Raw genomic sequence first — 10,999 nt, forward strand, 5'->3', positions numbered from 1 at the left:
GTCGCGCGCCCTCTTTTGCTTCGTCCTTTGGTCTTTCTTTTTCTGATGGCGTATGAGCCCCACTTGTCAGCTTGTTTTGGGGAAACGCGCCATTTATCTCTTTGAACTGTTAATTTCCTTTCCCCCGTTTTGTTTCATCTCCCCCTCTTCGCAGGCGGTGGTAGAGGCGGAGCCCGAGGTGGAGGGGGCTCTCCGTCGTCGATTTGCCATCGTTGATTTGTTTCCCTTCCATTTCTTCTTCAAATGTTGTAGACCCCGTCGGTGTAGAGGTGGTTTTGGTTGGATTTTCGCCGTTTTGATGTTCTGTTTGTTCTTTTGTTTTGTGGAGGCAGAGTTCGAGGTCGAGGCGGAGGGTCTCATCGTCGTCAATTTTGCCTTCATTGGTGAGTTTTCGTTGTAGTTCATGATTAGATGTTGTAGTATATGTTGTTTATTTGGTGCTTATGGTTGGATTTTAGTCATTCTGGTGTTCTCTCCGCTCATGTTATTTGTTGAGGCGGATTGTGAGGCTGTGGATGAGGTTTAGCCTGAATCCGAGGCCTAGGTAGAGGGTGAGGCGGAGGTCGAGGCGTAGTTGAAGCCGGAGTTGTAGGCGGAGGCGTACTCCTGGTTTGAGTTGGATTCGTAGTTTTTTCTGGCGTCGATTTGGATCTCTTCTCTTGTATGCTAGTTATTGTCTTGGTTGCTCTGTTATTCAGTTGAACATGACATCAACTTCGAGTGAGCTAGCTAGTAGTCCGGCTCCGGTGGTAGTATACTCGCTAGAACTACACTGCATGTTTCGTCGGTTGCTTTGTGTTTGCTTGCAGTTTGCTATACCACATAGTAATTCTAGTCTGGAATCCCATTTTGCTTCTATTTATTTGATTTCAGTTTGCAATCATCGTTTTTATCAGGTCTGTGCTTTCTGTATGCTTGCAATTTGCAATATCAGAGTAATTTCAGTTTAGGAATTTTATTTTGCTTCTATTTATGTGCTTTCAGTTAGCTTCCAACTGTTTTATCAGTTATGTGCTTTCACTTTGCTTGCAATTTGCAATATGAGATAGTAGTTTCAGTTAGGAATTTCAATTTGTTTTTATTTATGTGCTTTCATTCTGCTATTAACATTTTTATCCGACATTGTTTGTCTCCAATCTCTAGTGAAGGTTTGAATTTGGTTGCACTAGTGAAGGTTTGTCGGCTATCTGAATTTTTTTTATTTGAGCTGGAGCTGGATGTGGTGGAGGAGGTGGATGTGGAATGTTTCCAGTGTAGCATAGAGCATGAGATGGAGGTGGGTTCCTGACGGTGTTAATGTTTATTTGGTGATATTTCATAATTTGAGGTACTGATCTACTGCTAAATACAATATTTTGGACATGTTTGACAATTATCCTTTTTTGCTTTCATGTCATAATTTCTTTGATACAATTATCTATTTATTTTTTATTTATTTTATAGTTACAGTAGACTTCAACTTCACTTACAGTTGTTCATCATGTGTAATTCATAGGCATTTTTTTATGTAACTAGTACTAATTTTAAGTTAACAGTCCTTGTATATTTTTTAGTGGATTATGTCTTCTATTCTTTGGCAAATGTGGCAAAGATGTTGCTTTTAGTTCATCTATTTGCTTACCTAGTGGCTTTTAGTTCATTGCCAGTTTAAGGAAGAAATATTCTCAGGCCATTTGGCAAATTCTGCTTTTTGATTCTCTATTTTTGCTTTTATCTGATCTGTTTCCTTACTCTAATGTCCTCAGAATTTTTTGGTGGTATTTGCACTTCATAGAATATTTTTGTTTTTTGTATTTTGTTTATCCCTCCCAAAGTATTCTTTTCTGCAATCCATAGAAACTTTTCTGGTTTTGCTTTTCTATATATTTACTTTGCTTTTTTGCTTCATGCAATGCTCTGAGCAGGATGATGCGAATTCATTTCTAGCGTTGATTTGCTTTTTCGAGAGTATTTTCATTGAGTTCTTGTTTTTAGTTGATGCAATGCCCTCAGTTTCCCTAGTTTTTTTTGCTTTCTACTTATTTCTGTATTTATGAATTTAGATCAGTAAGATGTTATTCCCTGTCATGATAATGCCCTCACAAATTCTCTCATGTTGCTATGAATTAATTTTGTTGTTACATTAGAGTTGAACTTTACTGATACAGTTAGATGTGGTGTATTTGCTAGGTATTATTGATTTAACTAATAGTAGACTTCAACTATACTTACTGTTTGTTAATTGGTTGTGTTTTCTATTTTTTTGTTATTTTGGTATTTGTAGTTGGAGTTGGAGGTGTTGTATTTTTTAGTGTTGATTTCTTATCATTGGTGAGTGTCGATGCGGGACCCATGGGATACCCCTTAAGGAAGGAAGAAGATCGAGTCTAACTAGGATTCTTTTCATGTAATCTTAGTAGTATTATTATTCTGTAATCCTACTAGGAACTCTCATTGTAAATCGAATAGGACTCTGGCTTCTTGACTATATAAAGGAGGGCGGAGTTTCTAGAGAGAGAACACTGGACAATCAATCCAACGCAAAGGCTAACGCCGACTGGACATAGGACTATTACTCGATCACGGTCGAGGGCCCGAATCAGGATAAATCGACTGTCTCTTGCGTTTACTATTGAGTTATGCATACGCTGAAGTCCGAACAAACTGCCCCGGGTATCAGACCATCACTGACAAGCTCACGCAACTGATCCTCAGTCGTAGTCGGAGCCGGCCAGATCTTCTGAGCAGCCCTCATGGCCATGAATTCTTGATTTTCAATCACAGAAAGCGATGCCTCCTCGTCTACAAAGGTTGCCTGGGACTTGCTCGCTGATTTCTTCCTACCCATATACTAGCGAAAGCAATAAAGCACTAAGAAGTGATGATGCTCAGACGGCGGCGCTCAGATGACGGCGACAATGGCGACGGCGGAGTTTTGAAGACTAGGGTTTCAAGGCAAAAGCAGGGCAGCAAAGAAAAAGAAGGAGAAAGGCCTTTAAATAGATCTTTACAACAATAAAAATGTAGCCCACCAGGCTCGTTTAAACACGGCATGAGAACACAACGATCCATTTCCCAACACAACTGACACAGCTGAAATGACGGACGGCACACTTCTACACAAAGGTATAGTTCAACGGACAGATTTCAGACTTATCCATCCAGCACCACGGCAGAGTTATCATATTACTACAAAAAGAACTCATCAACCAGGAAGCAACGAAGGGTCACCTCAAAAGGAACACAAGAACTCGGTTCTTATAGAAAGAACTCGGGAATCTCATAAACAACCAGAACATCAGCAGAAAAAAGAATGACAACTCAGAAGACAAGATTCTTTCCATTATAAATGACTTCAAAAAATACAAGATTACACATCTTATCAGACCCAATGAACTCGGTACTACGACGAGCAAGGTAGCAAAAAGGAACCCGGACACAACTAGGCTCTGTAACGACTACGTGTTCCAAATTGCTACTCGGTAGAACAAACCACACTCGGCTACACTGTTTTCTTCAAAGGACGAACGCAGTGCATCCAAGGCGGAAGTCAGCAACACGATGGGACAACATGGACCTGGGAAGGCCTGCATGCATCTATCTACCCAAGACCGATGTGACGCTAGATCAGGCGTTGATCTGCACCGGACAGTCACAGGCAGACAAGGGGGATCTACCCAGAATTGCTGGATGAAGGACCGTATCCCACATCACAAGACTTCCTCCAACTACCACCACGTATTTCCTGGTACAATGCCGCTGCGAGATTAGTCTACCTCTAATCCCTATCACAAGACTCCCTCCAGCTACGACAAGATATACAAGAACTACAAAATACGCCCGGGGGCTGCTGTACTTCAGAAACTATCATATTCATGACCACGGAGATTTCAGACCACGCAACAAAATGCTCGATGAATCAAAACGGCACACCAGGAGGGTATTTATAGACCAAAGAAGCGGTGCACATGGACCGGGAGCACCAACGGAACAAACCTAACAAAGGACACAGTGAAAAGACATAATTCAATGAAAAAGGACTCGGGCATGAAGGAACATTACTCAAGAGCAAGCATATTCGGAAGAATATACCAACACTGTACAACTCGTGAATAAACAACATTTACACTCAATCACCACCATACAACTACATCTGACAACAGCAGACTACTAGAGAATATGCCAAGATCCAGTTCTTTTTGAACAAAAGAACCCAGATATATGCTCAGGGGCTACAACAGGAGAGATTTTTAGTTCTTTGAACAATTCAGATTCAAGACCCTCCAACTTTTTGTTTCAAATAGCAAGAGGCTCGGGGGCTACACTCAGTGAGTGCACTTTTTCTTCAAAAAAGCGCACATCACTCAGAAGAATTCTTCAAGATAGGAGTTTTCAAAAAACAGAAGATTCAAGACCCTCCAACTTTTTGTTCCAAATAGCAAGAGGCTCGGGGGCTACACTCAATGAGTGCACTTTTTTCTTCGAAAAAGCGCACGAAGACTTCTTCAAGACAAGACCACTTCAAGGCCTCAAGACAAAAAGAACCCGGACCGAGCTATATCCGAGTTCTTTTTGATAAAGAACCCGGGTATATGCTCGGGAGCCCTTCGACGAAGAATCAGAGCAATTTCAAGACAAGACCCTCTAGCTCCTTGTTCCAAATAGCAAGAGGCTCGGGGGCTACACCAAGATGGGAGTACTTTTTTCTTCAAAAAAGCACACACCACTCGAAGATCCCAAGAAGCGCTACATAGTTTCACTCAAGAAAGCACTCGGACGATGCTTGTTCCTACTCGGCAAGACCTGAAGGAACAAGACGAGGCTTCCAGAGCTCAACCATGAAGTGCTCGGGGGCTTGTCGATGCGGGACCCACTAGATACCCCTTAAGGAAGGGAGAAGATCTAGTCTAACTAGGATTCTTTTCATGTAATCTTAGTAGTAGTATTATTCTGTAATCCTACTAGGAACTCTCATTGTAAACCGATTAGGACTCTGGCCTCCTGACTATATAAAGGAGGGCGGAGTTCCTAGAGAGAGAACACTGGACAATCAATCCAACGCAAAGGCTAACACCGACTGGACATAGGGCTATTACTCGATCACGGTCGAGGGCCCGAACTAGGATAAATCGACTGTCTCTTGCGTTTACCGTCGAGTTCTGCATACGCTGAAGTCCAAACAAACTGCCCTAGGTACCCCCGTGGCAGGCTATCGGTGGTGAAACATCGACAGTGAGTTTTCATTTTTTGGTTAGATTTTGTTCTTATGGTTGATATTGATCTGATTCTATGTAGTCACTGTTTTTCTTCTTCCTGTGTTGATATTTGAGTTGTGGAGATGTTCAGGCAGAGGCTGAGATGGGGGGGGACGGTTGCTGATGGTCTTTATGTGTCATTGGTTTTTCTTCTTTGTTTTTTTGTTATATTCCAGAATCTGTGCTACTGCTCTAGCTTTAAATATTGGTTTCCTGGTTCTAGATAACTTAGTTTTTAGTATCTTGTTACTACTGATTAATTTTGTAGTTACAGTAGAGTTCAATTGTACTCATTGTTGTTGATCAGATGTAATTTATAGGTATCATTGATGTAACTAGTTATTTGTCTAAAAAGTTAGATAGCCATGGCAAATATTTGTAATGAACTATCTTTTTTTATGATTGCTTGGCTGATCATTAGGCTCTGATGAAAATATTTTTTTTCTTTTCTGAAGATGTTTTTTATGATTACTTGAGTGATCATTAGGCTCCTATATATAAGTGTTTTGAAGATGTTTGACTATTATCGATTTTTGCTTTCATGTCATAGTTTCTCTTCTACACTTATCCATTTATTTTGGATTAATTTTGTAGTTACAGTGGACTTCAACTTCACTTACAGTTGTTCATCAGGTGTAATTCATAGTAATGTTTTCAAGTCGTCCAGTCGAACCCGGTCACCATGGGACCGACCAGGAGACTAATCATGATTAGTCATCGACCAGGTCGATTAGTCGAACCTAGTCGACCCCTGGTCGTCCTATATATCAGGATATATATACCTATATATACTATATAGTATACACAATAAAGCAAGCATCACTAAGCTAAAGTGTTCAGTACACATAAGCTAAAGTGTTTAGCTGGTGACTTACTTGTGGGAGTTGTTTTCTTCTCTTTTCTGCCATGTCCAGAGGTCCATATTCCTGTCCCAAACTCTATTTCTTTGCTGACTTGCTGCTGGAAGCCTAAAATACCAAAGAAGACCATAATTAGCAATACTAATGTAGTCTTGATCTTGACACAGCTCAACAGCAGCACTGCTGCATTAGCAAGCACTGTTGTAGTAGCAAATAACTAGCATTTAGCAAACAAGTTCAGTACACATAACTACATAAGCTAAAGTGTTCAAGTTCAGTACACATAGTGAAAGAAGTGATGGCAGCCTGAGCAATCTTCTTCTTGGCTTGCTTAACTTTTGTTCTAGGACTTGGTACTGGTACAGCTGCAGGTTCTTCTGCACCAGCAGCATCTTGTTCATCTTCATCTTTTGCAGGTACGTCCACAAGAATAGTCCTTGAACTCTTTTTCAGGTAAACAACTATCTCCTTCCTAACTATTGCTGAAGTATTAGGACATTTTATTGCATCTCCATACCCCCAGCAAGGTGCTGCTTGAATCTGCATATTCCGGCTGGGACTACCTTCCTGCAAAATATGCACTGCACAAAGTCCTTCTTGGAAAGATCTAGCCACCACCCATACTTCCATCCTGGGTCTTGAGATCTTGCCTTTCTTTTTTTGTCAACAGCTTGGGCAGCAAGATTTGGAGGTAGTTTTGCTATAGCCCTCTCAATTAGGGAAGGAATATCTTCCAGTGTAGATGAGGAAGCCGTGGCAGCAGGATCTGACCCAACTGATGAATCTGGAACACCTCCTTCAAGGTCAGGCGGAGGCATGTACACTTCCACATTTGCACATTGTCAGTCCACATCTGCAGAAGAACAACTTCTTAGGATGGACGATGGAGAGCCAGAGAATAGCAGAGGGACAACAGTACATCACAGCAAGCAACCTAGCAGTTTAGTAGAGAGCCAGAGAGGCTGCAGAGTGAGGGATGGGGGAGGAGGGAAGAAGATGGAGAGGGAAAAGGCACATACCGTCGTCGGAGCAGCTCATCACAAAGAGCGGCGACTGGAGGCGCAAGGGGAAGACTAGAGGCATGCGGGGAAGACTGAGGCGCGCGGGGAAGACCGTGCGGGGAAGACTGGAGGCACGTGGGGGAGACTGGAGGCGTGGTCGGTCGCGTGTGCCTGCGTGCCTCCTGCTTTCTGTGTCTATTCTAACCCTAACAGGCCAAATTGGAAGCACAATAGGCCACACATAGGCCTGGCCCAAAAAAACAGAGCAGCCACCCTGGTCGTCCATAGCCTAGTCGGACAACCAACTTTCTGGTTGAGCTAATCGAGTCGAACCTCCTAATCGAGCACTAGGGACCGATTAGGATAATTAATCGCGATTAATCGGACGACTTGTAAACATTGATTCATAGGCATTTTCGATGTAACTAGTACTAAGTTTATCAGGATTTGTGAATTTCTTTAGTGGATTATGACTTTTATTTGATCTGCCTTTTCATAGAGTTTTTTTGGTTTCTGATATGTTTGGTTCATCAAATGACTGCAGATAGTTTTCGTTTTTTGCATTCCATAGAAAATTTTGATTTTTGTAGTTTGTTATTTGTTTTCTTGATCTGTTTGGTTCACCAAATGGCCTGAGATAGTTTATGATTTTTGCAATTCATAGAAATTTTTTTATATTTGTAGTTTGTTACTTTTTCTTTGAATTTTTATCATGCTTTTGCTTGTTATTTTTTAAAAAAAATTCCAGCTTCCGAAATATTGGCTTCTTAGCTTTAGGTATTCTTTGAAATCTTGCTCCATCTATATGTTGGTACTTTTCACGTCATGGCTCCTCTCTTTGGCTGTTAGATCTAGTTCTGTTACAAGCATTAGCGATTTCTTTGTATAGTTTTGTCCAGCTAGTTGTTCTTTTAATGCAGTCTTAATCTTTTTGTTTCACTTAATATAGTTGTCATTGCTACCTGTTGTGTCTTAATATAGTTGTTTTCTGTCATTGCTTAATGTGATAGTGCTCAATGGTTGTTCTTAATGTTAATCAGCACCTTTTGCCACTTGGTTCTTGCTGTATGGTACAAAAATTACGTTCGCTCCATCTTATCTGATGCAACTATCTGAGTTCATCTCCTACCGGCCTCAATGAAGTACTATTTGGTTAGTTCTCCCTCTGATTCAGGCTGCTATTTGTACAGAAGGTGAGAAAGGGGAAGCATTGTCCTGGCCTATTACCTATATTTGCATGAGGCCCAACTGTCAATCTCAGATTTGTCCAAGTTGAGTTGCCATCTCCTTGCAGCCGACCCTTAAATGACAGACATTTTGAATAGCTGGTAAGTCTATTTGTCCTCACTGAATAGATCTAGCCATGTGCATGCACTTTTGTGAATTTACATTTGGCAAGCACTCCTACATAGAAATATGAGCAATTTTGGTTCTAAAAATATGTTTGTGCTCACTTTTGTTTCTAAAGAAAGTTTTGCTTAGATGAAGTAGCATTGTTGAAATCTCATATGCGATTCTGTTCAATTTTTCTTTCATTGCTTAGATGAAGTAGCATTGCTAAAAACATGTTTCTTATTCTGAAAAGGAGCATGTCCTTCAATAAAGTACCAGAACATTGAATTTTATTTGCATAATCTATTTTTGTGTTGTTCAAGCTGTGCCAGATCTCTTTTGATGACTGAATTTTTAGCTTGTTCTGTTCAGTTAATAAAAATGCTACTGTGAAAGTATTCAGTAGAGCAGTCTTATATTCTTGAATAGTGTTATTTCAGTTCTGAAATTATTGCCCTGCTGTGAAATGTTTTTTCCTGCTTTAAACTGAATTATGTGCTTTCAGTTCTAATTATGTGCTTTCACTTAGCAAGTTTCAGTTACCAATTTTAGTTTGTAATTTCAGTTTGCTTCTAATTATGTGCTTTCAGTTTGAAATTTCAGTTTGCAATTCCAGTATGCAATTTTAGTTAGCAATTTCTGTTTCAATGTGTTTTTTCAGTTACCAATGGACGAAGTTCACCCTCAGAGGTGGAACTCTTATAAGAGCAGCAACCTATTTGAGGATGATGCTTTTTTCTGAAGTTATATAGTGTGGTATGTGTTTTTCCAATTACCTGTCTTTTAAAAAAATAATTCATGTAGTTCATGGCAAATTTGCTTGTTTCTTAAAAATGACAAACATATCTGTGATCATGCTTTTTACTGAACTTATAACCGCACAGGACTAATAGGAATCATATAAGAAACATTCTTTCAGTGACATGCCCCCTGCCGATGTTTGTTGATGCTTGCCCCTAAAAGAACCTTAGGTCATAGGTAAAGGGAGCCGGGCTTTAAACTTTTGTTCCAATTTGAAAATTGGCTTAGTAGATGTCACTGTCAAAAGTTTTGATGGCATGCCTTTTTGGAGCTTTATACTCTAGGGCTCTTTGCAGGTGGAGCCCATCTTGTACTAATTCTTATTATTGTTTTGGTTTCAGGTGAGGATCCAGTTGGGTGAGGGCTCTGCTGGTTAGGTCACGAGAAACATGCTTGCAAATGAGGGTGTCCGTTCCTTCTACAAGATTTGTTTTGTTTTTCTGGGTGCTCCGTAACTTTTCCTTATACAAACTTGAAATACTTGTAACATTGTTACTTACCCTATGCTATTGCAATTGACATATTTTAGTCCAGAGAAATTGAACCATGTATTAAGTTTGAGTATTTGACCTTGTGAACGCCTATTTTGTTCTTAGATATTTATCTAATGCAATGCAATATGTGTATTTTCAATCCAGCACATATTGCATTGTGTAATTTATAGGTATAGGTATACTAGTTATAGTGTAGTTCAACTTTACTTATAGTTGTTCATCTTGTGTAATTTATAGGTATTATTTATGTAACTAGTTCTCAGTGCTAGAAGTTCATTACTTATTTATATTATTTTTAAAATTTTTAAATTTTATATTTCTATTATTTGGTATGTTTGTTTTCCGGTAGTTCCCTCCAATTATTTTTTGTGATTTTGCATTCATAGAAATTTTTTGGTTTTTCTTTTTTTTTTAAATTTAGTTTTTTGGTATATTTTTTTTCAGGTTATTACCTCAAAATCTTTTCGATTTTGCACTTCATAGAAAATTTCTGGTTTTTGGTTTGTGTATTTCTGTTCTTCAATCTGTTTGGTTCAGACAGTTCTCTCAGAATTTGGGATTTTGCATTTTATAGAAAATTTTTGTTTTTCGATTTTTGAAATTATGTTGTTTGGTCTTTATGGTTTAGGCGGTTCTCTCAGAATTTTTGTGTTTTTGCATTTGATAGAAAATTTCTATTTTTTGTTTTTATTTTAATTTATTTTTTGTTCTAATGTTTGTAGTGTTCATTACGTGGAGGTGGATACTGTTCTTTGGTAATTCGTGTGAAATTTAGGTATGTTTCACTCGAATTTTTTTGGTTATTTGTGTGATTTGTGTTGTAGGATTACTCGTGTGAGCATTAGGCTTGGATCACTCAAATTTTGTTTTTTTATCATTTGTGTCATTTGTTTCCTCTCAAATTGCTTGAGTGTTCAGATGGGTCAAATCACCAAATTCCAAATAGACAGATCCATTTGGATTTCAACAACAGTGTTTCCAGAAGTGTAGATTGACGGTCTTAAAAAGCACCTGGATTAAAGGGACAGGCAACATATAATTTACAGTCCACAGTTCTATAAGCATGCATTGATGGAGAACTAAACGCATAACTTAGGTAAGGAATAGCATAGTTCTATGTCAAAAACACCTGCTTCAATGGAAAAGGTATTTTGTTTCCCCTTCAAATAAATTTACACAGCAAATCTCTAGCTGGGTTTTCAATAAAAAAAGTGGAGAGTATTTTCAATTGACAGAAAACATCTCGAACGCTATTTAGGGATTATTTGGGAGAGCTC

General features: G+C 39.2%; 1 long non-coding RNA gene across 1 annotated transcript; it reads left to right on the forward strand.

The window, feature by feature from the left end:
- The first annotated feature begins 134 nt into the window (after nt 1-134).
- On the forward strand, nt 135-9,979 carry LOC136520948 (uncharacterized). The gene is made up of 4 exons (XR_010775450.1): nt 135-383; nt 8,286-8,423; nt 9,089-9,183; nt 9,570-9,979. It is a non-coding gene; the product is annotated as an uncharacterized lncRNA (long non-coding RNA).
- Nucleotides 9,980-10,999: the final 1,020 nt, after the last annotated feature.

Source organism: Miscanthus floridulus, chromosome 2, assembly GCF_019320115.1.
Source record: "Miscanthus floridulus cultivar M001 chromosome 2, ASM1932011v1, whole genome shotgun sequence".
NCBI classification, from domain to species: domain Eukaryota; kingdom Viridiplantae; phylum Streptophyta; class Magnoliopsida; order Poales; family Poaceae; genus Miscanthus; species Miscanthus floridulus.